This window comes from Paramisgurnus dabryanus, chromosome 4 (genome assembly GCF_030506205.2).
Source record: "Paramisgurnus dabryanus chromosome 4, PD_genome_1.1, whole genome shotgun sequence".
Lineage (NCBI taxonomy): Eukaryota > Metazoa > Chordata > Actinopteri > Cypriniformes > Cobitidae > Paramisgurnus > Paramisgurnus dabryanus.
Window position 1 is genome coordinate 5,118,369 of NC_133340.1, and position 14,570 is coordinate 5,132,938.

The 14,570-nt window shown below is 38.7% G+C and overlaps 1 protein-coding gene across 1 annotated transcript in view; it reads left to right on the plus strand.

Moving 5' to 3' along the window:
* The first annotated feature begins 2,417 nt into the window (after positions 1–2,417).
* Positions 2,418–14,570, plus strand: part of fbxo41 (F-box protein 41) — a 50,415-nt gene continuing 38,262 nt past the window's right edge. The window contains exon 1 of the mRNA XM_065265473.1: positions 2,418–2,543. The gene's annotated coding sequence lies outside the window, so the exon portion shown is untranslated. The remainder of the gene's footprint in view (positions 2,544–14,570) is intronic.

Sequence of the window (14,570 nt, forward strand, 5' to 3'; positions counted from 1 at the left end):
CTTATCCTACCCGAGAGGGCCTTTCCAACGAGCCAACCCCCGACTCTCTAACCCTTTCCGGCTGAGATACAGCGGTCATTCCAACGGCCGTAGCTTGGATGCCTTTGGGATGCTTATACCCAAGGGGACTTAAGGTAAAATCGAGGAAAGGACCGCCGTGTCTCGGCCGGGGAAACAGCTAGAGACTCGTGGGTTGGCCCGTTGGAAAGGCCCTCTCGGGTAGAGTAAGCGAAGGGCAAATGCCCCGGACTTAAGGCGCCCAAGCTAAGGCCAAGGGAAAATCTGGGATGGGTTGGCCGTATGTTGGCCCGGGAAAGGTTGGATGGATATCTGACCTGAGTTTCAGACACCAGGAAGTCTCTGCTTACGTTCCCTGCTATTTGCAGCCTCTCTATGAAGACCTTGTTCACACTGTCAAGCCAAATCTGATTTTGGTGCATGTCTGATTGGACAGACTTACTGTCCACATTGTGTATCACAACTGTTAAGATCCAATTTGTGCTTCCTGTAGTGTTTTGCCATTTTCCGGATTATCTGCACTGTTTCTATGGCAATGACGTCATACTGGCACAACAATCGTGTTTACATTTTACGTGATGCAACAACATGACGTAAACTAAAAGCTACAAAAATGCGATCAGAGCAGTCAGCCTTAAATGTATTTCTGGAAATGTGATTTGAAAAGTATTTCAAACCACCTCTGGATATAGCCTGAAACGGAAAAGAAAAAACTGATTTCATGTGCTTTTTGGCCGTTCACACGTTCTAAATGTGATTGGATTCCAATCGGATATGCACCAAAATCAGATTTGGACTGACTGTGTGAACACGGTCTAAGGGGCTGTCCACACGGAGACGCTTATCACTGCATACGTATAAATTTGTTATCGTATTGGCGTTTCATCCACACGGATCCGGCGTTTTGGGAGACTGAATCCGCTATTTTTTGAAACCGGGTCATAAAGTGGATAAATCTGAAACCGACACCCTTGCGGTTTCGTCTGTACAGCCAATCCATATCTTTTGTGAAGCGAAAACGTCATCACATCATGTGTCGGAAGCGTCACACGTAACAGCAACAACAATAACGGCGGACTACGTGATTGTGTTCATGCTACAGAATTAAGCCTACTAGCTTTATTACAGCAAAATCTATTGCTTCAATGCAATTGTGGTGACCAACAAGCGATAATGGACAACACCATACGTTGGTTATGCGCATGCTCAAAGTCTTCTTCTCCGTGTATAGTGTATATCTGTGGCAGAATTACAGCGCCCCATACTGGTCCGGCATATATACTACACCGCTTTCAGTCGGTTTCAGTGGTTTCGTGTTTACCGATTATTTTTTTAGAGCAAGCAAAAAAATGATCGGATAGGGAATGCACCGGCTTCGTGTGGACATAGCCTAATACAACTCTTTCTGCATCAGCTGCCTGTGAGAGGCTTGATACTCAATTTTGAAAATCAACGTCTGCTTAAGTTAAATTCGAGGTTTTACAACTTTGAGTAGCATGTTGCATACTGAAATTAGGTAGTTTGATAATGAAATACAATTAAATACAAACAGTTGTAAGGCAGCATAAAACCTTGTATGTGGTTAATTCACTTCATGTTTTTAGAGATTAAAAGCTTAAACAAGAATCTATAGTTTTCATTCTTCCTGATACTTTTACTTTTTTAATACTCAAGTAAAATTTTAATGTTGTACTTTTTTACTTTTACTCAAGTAAGATTCTTGCCAGATACTTTTACTTTTAATTGAGTAATATTTACACTAAGTACTTGTACTTTCACTTGAGTAACATTTTTGAGTACTTTTTAAACCTCTGATAGTGAATCGATAGACTGTGGTAAATACTGTAGTTAGTATACTTTAATTTACTATAGTAAGGTTCAAAATGTTACTAGAGTTTAATACAGTAAGTGTACAACAATATTTTTTTTAAATGAGAAGGATTCGTTTGCCACGTTCAACCGAAATGCAACAGTATACTATATTAATTAGCATAGCCTAAGTAATAAGAGTCACATTAGTGAAGAGTCACTTCCTCAGCTGTAATAAATGCAAAGTTATTAGATGTAGGCAATTACATTAATACAATATTTTATCAGAGCTAACGCAGAACTCTTTTATTTAAATCGATTGAATTTTTCTGTTCGATTAAGGAGACTTTCTGAAATAATATGCGCAGTTAGAAAAATTTGTGTTAGGCTTGTGTCATGGTAAAACAAGCCTCCAAGTAGGGCATGTATTCTGTTCATTGCGGTGCGCATCTCTCTCTCTCTCTCTCTCTCTCTCTCTCTCTCTCTCTCTCTCTCTCTCTCTCTCTCTCTCTCTCTCTCCTTTAAACACACACACACACGCGCGAGCGCGCGCGCACACGCACACACACACACACACACACACACACACACGCCCCTTTATTTCCTCGCGCCGCGCGTGTTCGCGCGCGTTCTCTGCTGCAGAGAGCGTCGATTGTGACGTCATCCTGCCGGAGCGGCTGCTGGGCACGGGCGGAAAATGGGCACAGATCCGCGAGGTGAGAGGCACGCTTTCTGACACATGTAACATGTTTTGGAGGGTGACTGTCGGGCCGTGTTTTTAGACATCGGTGCAGGGACGACACTGCGTGATATTAAAAACGCCGATTGAGTAGAGAGGCTCGAGGAGACGGACTCGGACCGGGGCTCTATCGCCTACGTTATGGACAAAAATGGTGAAAATCGGGCAAGAAATTGTCGGGCACCTGCAAATATAGGTCCATCAAAAATATTCCCAGATTTAGGTGAAAATGGCATTCTGGATACTATTTCATATTAAAATATGGCATCTTAATAGTTAATAAGAAAAGAGGCAGAGCCGCATGCGGTATTATTCTCATATCTTAAACCCAGGACATCGTATTAAGCTCCGGTTTTGATTATTTTGTGTCTCCACCCTTACCGTGCGCACCGTATTTTACGTGACATGTTTGCCTACGACTAAATCAGCTGTCAATGACAGCGCACGCATCCTGGTGTTTTAGTAGAGAGAGCTCTTGGTTTCAAACACTGTGAGCTGCCCACCTAGAGAGCATTTTTGGGCATGATGTCCTTTGCTTGTTCCCTGTCTGTTGGTAGAGTGTGTGACGACTAGTACAGTATGGACAGAACGAATGTGATCAGATAAATTTAGGATACACTTTTTTGCAGTTTAACTTTAAGACAATTTTGCACTAACAAGAAGACAACATGTTATTTTTTCTAATTTAAATCTACAGGTACAGTGTATAGTAGAATATTTGTATGAAATCATATTCATAGGTTATAAATAGTTTAGTTTTGCTGATCGATACTGTGAAAAGTAGGCTTATATGTCATCTCATGAATCGTAGTAAGGGACAGGCTTTTATATTTTCCTGGATATCAGATTATGAATGCTATGCATCATAAATTTTTTCCTCAGAGGTTTTAGAAATTTTCTTATCAATGAAGTTCAGGAATCTGAAAATAAATGCTAAGCTACATGATGCATTAGTGATGATCCAAAGTGACTGAAGTTGTTCCCAGATGAAATCAAGAAACAGGCAGCCCATAAAGATTCAGTCAAGGCTAGATTATGGGACTAAGCCGATTGCCACAATGTTTTGTGATGTCTGGTTCATGTCTAATTTAATTGACACTGTAGTTGTTTCTATTTCCTGATTATGTTGGTGTGGTATATTGGTTATGAAATGGTCTATGCTCATAAATGTGCCAAGTATTCATTGCAATACTTGATGAAAATGAGACTTAATGAAAAATGACAGAGGGAGATTGGTGCTATTTAGACACTGTTTGTCCCCTTGTGTTTGAGTTTTTATTGATCTCAAGTATTCTCCCCTGTATGTAGTCATGTTTTGTCAGCTGTCATAGGCTATATTGTGTCAGTGCAATCTTTTTTTTTTTTTAACTGACCTGATCATTATAGATCATTGTTAACCATCTGTCATTTTGGGTCAGAGCCACCTTTGGGTCAAATAGTGGGTGTATACTCTTCATTCATCATTTTAAGCCTTGTCTATGGACTAAGTTCATTTGGAAGACACTATCATCCAAAAAAGACTTTACCCACATTGTGTGTTATGCTACTAGATCAGCTGGAATTAGTGGTGCACCAGAAAATGGGCAACAGCGTTCTTCTCTTATTTGTCATTCTATAAATATTTTTATTTCCCAGAAGCTATTATTAGGTGCTTACAGACTCGTAAGGCTGCTACAATGTGAGCCAGGACTTTATTTCTTACTTTTTGGACGGCATCAGGACATTTTGGTACAGTTTTTCATTCTATCTACATTTGATTTATAACTTTGGTCATGGATTGCAGTACTACCTAAAATGTGGCATAAGCAGCAATATTTTAATAGTAGGCCTACAACTGACCTATAATGACGAAAATGATAAAAAAGTGATAAAAAAGAAGATAAAAGATCATGTAACCATTCCTTAAGTAGATTATAGGAATAATATAGGAACCAGGAATATTTTATAGCATTATAAACGGGCCCACCACATATTCAAATTTTGATTTGATACAATTTTTTACTATCACACACATGCAATGTTGTTGATCTAGTCAATGTATTTGCTGAAATTATACAAATTTTTATACAAAAAAACGAAGGCTGTTGCTGAAACCAATTATTAGTAATTAAACCAATCCAAAATTACAGGAACATTCAAACTTATTCAAAGCTGCATACATGATCATTTTAGAGAAGTTCCCAGTTGTCTGTGATTTGTTACGTCCCTTACAAAACTTACTTTATAAAACCTTTTTACCGCCACCTCAGAAAGCAGTGTTAATGCATTTCACAAACCACAGTTTATGTATGCGACTCCAGGCCATTGGTGTCAATTAAATCCAGGCATTTAAATAGAGAACAGACTTTACAGAGTGAAGAAAATACAGTAGTTATCCACAGCAGGTGGACTACAGTAACATTGTAAATGTTTGCCAACCTGTATGGAGTAAAAATGGTCGTGTAATCAATCGGTCTGCATAAGCTAGTGGTACAGGATGGGAAGTGCGAGAGGGCATTTACTACATTATTGGGATGCCTCCATAGAATAGTGGCATGCGATGAGCTGTGGGTAATGAGAGATAATTGGCTCAGTGGAAATCCCACGGATCAATAGGAGCCAGACAAGTCTGTAGCCATTGGAGCTTCAACTTTTGGAATTAATCATCCGGGCATGGCCATCACTCCCTTTGGTATTGCTGAGGCAGCGTCAAGGCTTTTTTGCACGATTCATACTGCCATTAGTTATGTCCTTGTGATTCTGGATCTTTGCCAGCTGGCTCTTTTAATTGTGTTCTTTCATGCTATTTTTCTACATTGACTTTGGGATGCATGTTTTCCTGTATGTAGTCCAATGAATTGGATCATAAAAAAATGGTCACTATATGATGTGGTTGGAGAGGAGGGCCTAAGCTTTGTAAGATCTCATAAAAAGTTGTGATTTATGCATGTCATATTTGTTTTTGGTGATTTGTGGATCAGTAATTCTTTGAATGTTTTCTATTCAAAAGAACACTTATTCAAACAGATTATCAGATATTTCAGTCATCAGTCATAAGTCCAATTGTCATCTGAGAATCAAAGGAAGTTGCACATTTGCACAATAACAAAATCAGAAAATGGAGGGAGGAGAGTCTGTATATGTGTCCCAGATATATTTATACACTAGTCTATGCCATTTTGTACTATATGTATAAGTGCACTTCAAGTACCCAGATGATGCACTCATTCAACCGAAAATGAAGTGTGTAATGCTAGACCCTTCATGCACTCAACTGCCAAAGTCTGGCTTGTGTAGCAAAGGAGAGGAGGGGTTTCAGGCATTGTGCGAGCAAATTTACCTGAGGAGACGCTTATGCTTCAGTCTGACAGCGATTGAGGTCATGTGGGGCAAAACAGGGACATCACAAAAACAATTTTCAACTCGCTTTTCATATTGACTTACATTGTGTTATGTGTTAGATGTCATTTGCCCTCTTCTGGGAAACTGTTCATATTTCTGGATAGTAAAAAACTACCATCTGAGGTAAAACCACCCTTCTAAAATTCATAGACTAGATGTTATAAGTGCATAGTGTGTATATCATTTGAGACACAAATGTTTTTATTCAATTTAAATTTTTTCACGCTAAACCTGTGCACAGACATAGATTTTCTACGGGAAGACCCAAAGGGACACACACACACACACACACACACACACACACACACACACACACACACACACACACACACACACACACACACACACACACACACACACACACACACACACACATACACATATTACACACATATTACACACATTTACAGGGTTAAGTTACTACACTCATTGCATCCTAATTCAGTTAATACTTGACAGGGAATCAGAGTAAAATGTCAAAGGCAGTCGGTTAGCGTGTCATCCTTTTTACTGTAAACGGTTAGTGTGATAGAATAAGAGGGCTGGATTTCAGCAAAAAATAAAAAATAAAATAGTTGGTAGGTGTGATATCCCATACTAAAATGATTTACAATCAGCTAGTGGAACAAAAAACAAAAACAGATTTGTAAACCTATAGTGAATCCTTACCTCTGGTTTTGTGCTTTGTAGGCTTTTCATTTCTATGGAGCTCGATGTATTTTATCACAGTATGGACTGTAAGTGCTAAGCTGTTTCTGCGTCACAGGGACATTGTTTGCATCCACACGTTCATGCTGGCATATCCAGCTTTATTTGCAGAAAGAAACCACCAGGAAACAGTAAGGCTATATGTCTGGATAGGTTTGTCAGATGCATGCTTTACATTGGCCCACTTTGTCTTTTGAAAGACTTTTTCAGCAAGACTCACAAACTACAATGCAACCAAACTTGCCCCTGTATCTGAATCACAACAATTAATATGCATTAGCAATTTTCTTGAAGTATTAAATAAACATGGGATGGTTTTAACCCATGGATCATTTGTGGAAAAATAATTATCCAACTGAATCGAAACAAAAGCTCTTTTCCAACTAGACACGCCTAGTACATTGAAACAAGAAACACTGTTTGGTGATTACATACATAAGGAATAATTGATGAAGGGCCGTTGAATTATTCGAAAATAACTCACACCGAAGGTGGTAATGCTGTTACACCTGGACCGGAGTCAGTTATTCCCGCTTATAACACAGTTACGACAGACATTGCTCTGGTGGTTAGACTTTAGACAGGTCAGGTGTGCGTTTATCCAAAAATAATGCATACCCGTGGCTAGGGGTGTCACGATTCTCCAAATCCTCGATTCGATTACATTTTCGATTCTGATTTGATTCGATTCTCGATTTTTAAATGAATTTTTTTTGAAAGACAAAAAATTTTATGCTATTATTATTATTATAGTTTCACATTAACATGCACATTGCGTGCTTTTCCTCGCATGAGGGGTTTGTGGGCTTTACTTTACGCGAGAGAGCTTGTAGAGAGAGGATTCCTTCTTGCACGCAGATGGACTTAATGCCCGTGTCTTGGACTCCTAGCATCTGAAATAAAACCGGTGCGTCATAAGCAGCTGCGCTTCTCTCTGTCTCATGTGCAAGCTCTTGCATCTGTCCAAAGTCTAAACATAAACTAAAGTAGTAATCAATACGTATTTGTTCAGTTTTATGCGTTTCATGTGAGCTGAGGCAAACTATACCTTTTGTTTAAAATATAACCCGCTGCATCTTGGTGGCTCTCTCGTGCACGTGCAGAGAGCTGCGCTCTGTCCGAAGGCAGATCACTAGGTAGTAATCCTGTTTATAATATGCATTACAAGGAGTTGTAGCAATACATCCCTCGTGTTTAAAATATAAATTGCGTTCCGCTGGACCAATGTTTTTAAAGGCACCTCTGAGAGGTTTATTTTCCCCCGCTTGGCAAGCCGACTGAACGGGACATGGGGCGTGGCAGCATCGACGATCCCATTTTTTTATTCGAAGTTCCAGGTTGTGACTTAATTTCGATCGATTTCGATTTAAAATCGAAAATCGTTACACCTTTACGTGGAACATTTCTCAACCAATCAAAATAAAGAATTCAATAGCCCTGTGGTATAAAAAATAATACAGTACATTTCAATCAAAACCCAATTTTATTGTTTATGTTTATTTTTTGCCATAAATTATTTTACAGGGAAGGGGTGATAAGGCCCCTCTGTATAACTCTCCTGTTTAAATTGACTAGGTAGCTAGAGTGATTAGTCACAACACATTAAAGTGCATTAAACCAACATTCAATCAACAATCATGTTTGTGTTTATATAAATGGGCACAAAGTGAGATTTAATCTGTCACATCCATATAGTTTTACTACCACAAAGGGGATTTCATAAGGTTTGAAGGGTTTTTTGAGATGGGTGGTATCTTTGGGTGGCAGAATTTAGGTTTCTCCTACATCCAAAATACCAATGTAACCCCTGTTCAAGCCACACAATTTTACTGTTATTAACAGTGTTGGGGCTAGTTACTCAAAAAAGTAATATATTACGTATTACATATTACTCTCAAAAATAGTAATGCCTTACTTTACTTTATTACTCCCTGGAGAAAGTAACTAGTTATATTACTAGTTATATTACTAGTTACATTTTTTTCTGGACAAGAATTTTTATTTGGGCAAGCCACGGCCAAGAAAATGCTGGCTTCCTTACCCGCTACAGGACGTGGGGCACAGCGTTCGGAGAAACATTAAAGAGTGTGCACTTCACCGTCAAGTTATTTTCCTTCCGTTGAACATAATAAAATATGACTGAATCTCCACCCGTCGAAACTAGCTTTCTGTTGCTGGGAACCTTCCTCTGAAAAAGAGCTTGCCGTTGTTGACGCTTCCATTTACCCGATCTGTCTTTGTGCTGCTGCCGCTCTGTGCTGCTGGCTACCGGGTGTCGACCAATCGGTGATGGTAAATGATACCTCGTGCCAAACTTAGACCAATCACTGTTCCATTCACGCCCTCCTCCCCTTCCCTTTTGTTCTCTGTGTTTTGTGCCTTGTGTGATGAAGGTGCTACTGGCGAATGTAACTTAAGTAACTAGCTCGGGAAAACTGTAATAATATTACCATTTTCAGACGGGTAATGCCTTACACTACTAGTTACTGAAAAAAGTAATTTTATTACAGTAACTAGTTACTTTGTAACTAGTTACACCCAACACTGGTTATTAATAACTATTGTATGATGGGGCTAATAACTTAAGTAGGTATGAATGATCATGATTGCCTATGGCAATTGCCGATTTGTTTACAAACAAATGGATCAGTTCCGATACAGATACAATTTTGTTTAAACAACAGACAGGAAAGAATAAAAGTGTACATGACTAAGATGTTTATTTGCATGTTAAATGATGAAACTGTCTCGAAGCAAAAAATATCTGTAGTTTTTTTTAAATTAGAGACATCTGCACATTACAAACACAATAGTCAATGATGCAACAGACTTGTGGAAGATTTCATTGATCTATAATGTTGCCTACCTCTCTGTATATCATACATAATTATACTTTTTCTGTAATTTCAAGGTTTTAAAAGCACAATGTGTCATTTTTGCAACTAGCAACAACAATGGCATACCTTGATGATGCTGTGAAATAGCCTGGAATGACTGGAATTGACATTTGATTGTATGACATCAAATTATCGCAAGAGTTCTTTTGAATCGCTCTTGTGAAAGCAGGCACGTACATTTATAAACCGTGCTTTATTAGGCATTATATTGAGACAGGTCGAAAAGAAAATGCCATCAAAACTTTTCTTGAGACAGTTCTCTTTAGAAGGACATTCATATAGAGCTTTTGCGAAAAGACGTCATAGTTACGTCACTGCAAGCTGCGCATGCAATGTGGTGGCAGAATGAATTAGACACGAGTGAAACGAACAATATAACTCACTAGAAAACGTCTTGTTGTGCTGTTGAGTGTCAGAATAGGAATGCCAAAAAAGATGGCCTTCATTTTTATAGAATACCGTTGTCAAAGACACCATTTGAAGATAAACGTAGGTGTTTATGTTTTCAATAAGCCCTTAAACAGACTGGAGTGATAAAATCATCTGGAAATCTATTAATAATTAGAATAGAAAATTATTAGAGAAGATGTCCAGTGTTATGTTGAAGTCTGTTCCCTCTGTGTGTTCTTATCACATATGTTTATAATTTATTTAAAGGGACCATTTAACATGTCCGCCCCAAAAAAAATAAATTCATACTCCACACTCCAAACAGACGGGGGCAGTATACCTCCAGAAAAGTGAGTTGCTCTATTTTAATTTAGCAGCTGCAAATATAGCAGCATATATCAAGTTTGATTTACATTAGCAACTAAGTTATCATTAGTCACAAAAAATTGCAATGTTTTCCGCTACGTTTCGTGCGTCCATTTGGTGTTCATTATAATCGAAGACATTTCAAGCTTCTTAGCTAATGTTACATTTTAGCATCAGCTTGGTAAATAACGGGTGAAAACCGGATCGGATCCGTGGGTAGAGCTAACTATTAAACGCTAACAGCTAAGGATGCGCAATAATTTGCATGCGATAGTCATTGCGCTTCTCGTCAGTGAAGCCGGTTTCTTGATTAAAAGTGAATCGCCATCAGCTGCTTTCAGATGGAGCCACATTTACTGCACAAAGCCGTAGTTCATGTACAAGCTGAGCATAGGTTATCACAATGCCTATTTTAAGTGAAGTTCTAGCGAAATACTAACAGCATCTTACTTACCAATCGAAAAAAGAAATGTTGTGATTTCGGAGTCGAACCTCATTTCTTTCATGTCCATTAGTTGTCTCCAGCGATGAAAAGCAGTGCCAGTATTTACTCTGGTTCGGTTACTTTATTTATCAGATTTTATTTGTGATTCTGAGCGCGTTTTTTCCTTGCAGCGAATGGTTTTGGTAGTGGTTAATGTCTTTTGCTTTAGCCATTCTTCCGCTCTCTTCCCTGAACTGAAATACGTCCGAAACCCCTATTGCAAAGCAGGAAGGCATCAAGGCATGTCCGAATCCATGGCTGTCCGAATTGCATTTCTCTGAGCTGCCTTCATGAATCTTAAGCCAACAAGTCAGCTGTTTTAGTTTTCGGACGCAGCGGTAGTAGTAAAGGGCTGTACTCCCACACATGCGACTTATTCGTGTATATTGCAGTTTGGCTGGCGGTTATGTGCGTGGCCCGCATACCGCCTCCCATGCTCGAAACTGGTATTACAACACCAGTCGGGCTGTAGCTAGTAATTTAGCATGCTAATTCAGATTGATATTTCTGCAGCACTATACCTTGTCATTTTTTTAATGATATCTTTGCCCTTATTTCTTCTCATTCTTTTGATGTATGTAGCTAATTTTTTAAAATCTTTTACCTCAATTATTACAAATGGCACCTTTAAAAAGATAAAAGATTTGAATGAGTTATACTGAAAAAGCAATAATATCACCATTTAATAAATATTTAATAATTTTTCCATTTTCTATTACTTCTTTTTTACCTTAAATCTTAGCCTATGTCTTCTTCCTGTTTGTTCTAAAATTATTATGTTTACATAATACTTTACTGGGGTGAAAGAAGTCATACAAAGTGTGCCACCTTTTAAAATTGTTACGAATTGCCATAAGATAAATTTATTTATTTATTTATTACTATATTTATTTCACATTATTTAACAATTGTTTTTTTACATTCCAGCAGTCATTATAGGGCCTTACACCTGGTCACTTCTCTGATCAGATAGCTATCTGACTTGTTATAACTGTTCCATTTACATTCAACCACACACTGTAAAAAATACTTTGCTGCCTTAAAATTTTTTGTTGAATCTACTTGGATTTACAAGTCATTTCAACTTACTATTTTTTATCTTGACTAGAGATGAGTTGTTATAACTACAGGTGAGTTGTTATAACTTATAAAATACAGTTGAGAAAAGTCAACTTAAATTTATAAGTTGTGACATCTCATCTTTGTTGACATGACTTGTAAATCTGAGTTGATTTAACAAAAAGTGTTAAGGCAGCAAAGTGTTTTTACAGTGCATGTGTAAAAACGTTTTATTTCACCCTTAATATAAGCGTGTTTGTCATTAGCCTCTTTCACACAGTAATTCTGGTAAATTACCATGAATTTACCAGAATGAATTTACCAGTAAATACAAAAATGTGCTGTTCACACATGCAGTGACGTTCCGTCTTTTTACCAGTAAGACATCATTCACACATCAGTATCAAAATACCGGTAAACTCGGAGAGAAAGCGGAAGTTACCTGTGGCGCGCGGCCGGCGAGCTCCGTCCGTGTCGTATTTGTAAACGGCGGGTTATGACTTAATATCCACGGTCCGTATTTTGTTGTTTTCACATCTGTGGCAAGCGGTCGCGAAATTGCTCGTGACCAAACAACATTGCGTTAGGCGGCGTCAAACGGAACCTGCGCGTTTGCACATTAGGCTTCACAGATGGTGTGCTAAGGACGTCGGCAATTTGGCAATTAGATGGTAAGCTGTTTTAAACAACTTTGGTGAAGAAATGTGGATGTTAACTTCAGGTGTGCTCGACTTTTAAAGCAACACCAAAGAGTTTTGGCTCTTTGCTCCCCCTACAGGTTAGAAGCGTAATTGTCCATTACCCACTGTCATAAATACTGAGGCATAGCTGGCTCTGATTGGATTGTAGGTCTGCCGTAAAGCAAGTTTTTGTAGTATTCACTCGGACTACAGGACCACTACCCGACGTTTGGAAACTTCTTTAGTGCGGTTTTGGCCGATAGAGGGCTGCAAAGCGAATGTGAAAGTGCTGTTCACCCTGTTTTGAGTGGATGAATGACTGAAACTGTTTTGGAAGCGTTATTTTAAGGTAAAAAAAACTCTTTGGTGTTGCTTTAAGCAACATGTGTGTGGAAACGTCCGTAGTCTGGGGGAAACCGCGTCACCTGTATAAAAAACTTTCTGATTGGCCCGCCCGATCTGTCAGCGCGGTCTGACGTCATCTAAATGCCGGTAATGCTATATTTTTCGTTCACACACAGCGCTTACCGGCAAATTACCGTTAATCTTACAACCTGTCTTACTGGTAAATTGGGAGCACTGATTTACCGGAAAGGTTCTGTTCACACATGACATGTTAACTGCAATTTACCAGTAAATTACCAGTAAAGACTGTATGTGTGAAAGGGACTATTGTAGGACTTTACTGGTTTTAGGAAGTTTTTATTACATACTGCTGAGTCTGACGCTATTTGTCATATGAGACGAAGAGCTAAAGTCTCTCGTTTTCCGTGCTTGTGCATTTAGCAGATGAATACCCAGGATCGCTACTATCGTGTCTTTCTCATACGCTGAATGTTGTTCAGGATGTCTTGATTTTAAATGATAAATGAAACTTGTACTGCTGTATGTTTTTGCGTCTTTCTCGGACACTTTAAAATGCTTTCACTAACATGTTTGCTGCATTTGTGCATCTCTCACTCTGTGCTGGTTACTGGTTGATCAACTGGTTGAACAACTGGACATCAAAGACCTTGTTGTTCAGTAAAATTAGTTTTTTTTCTATTTTAGCTGAATAATTTCTGTTGCGAACATTCAGTGCATCCCTAGTACAAACGCTTGCAATATTTCGTTTAAAAGTTTTTGATATAGGCAGCGATACCCAATTCTTTTAACATTTGTCGTATCTTCCTTTGTTAATGTACGTCTGTACTGTATTTTGTCTGTTAATCACATTTACGTTACTCTATGCTCAGTCTTTTCCAACAATCCTCCTGTCCTTACCCTGTCCTTCTCTCCTTGTTACCTCTCTGTGGTGATTCATCAATACTGGCTGGCTTGGTTGTATCCATCTTTCTCTGTGCTCCACATTGTAAGCTTGTATCCGTGGCAACAATAGGCCTCCATCTTGGATGACACGAACGGCTCTATACTCATCAAGGTCAAAGCCGATCTCAGGATTGTTGATCGTGATGTAGCATCACACACCAGGCACATTCATAACCTCTGACACCACGGGAATATAACTCAATCTTTAATGCCTGTACACTGTTCAGTAAAGTTGTTAGATTGTTTTATTTTGTTTTTGCTCTTTACCCTCACAATGCTGGCGAAGAAGGTCCTAATCAAAAGCCTTCTTGTTATCCCATTAGAGATCTGAGACAGGAGACTCTTCAAACCCCATTAGTAATGAAAGAGTTTGCCTTGTCTCGCTCAGCTTAGCATGGAGAGAGTCAAACCCAGATAGACATTTGTGGGACAACACAGGAAAAGGCCAAGAAGCACCAATAATGATGTGCTGTCCTGACAGAATGACATATGAAGATGTTCAGATAATACAGATTTCATAGATTGAGGATTTTCATGTTTTTTAAATGTAAGATGATATACAGATGTTGTTAAATCACTAAGTAGCCTAAGGGCAAGAGCTCAGGTTTTATATTGTTTGGGAGAATAAGAAGGTCACTAAAATAACTGGACATGATTTGATGACCAATGACAGCAGATGCAGACTGGATTTTGACCAGGTTGTTTAAGTGTCACATTTGTTTTCTTTCAAT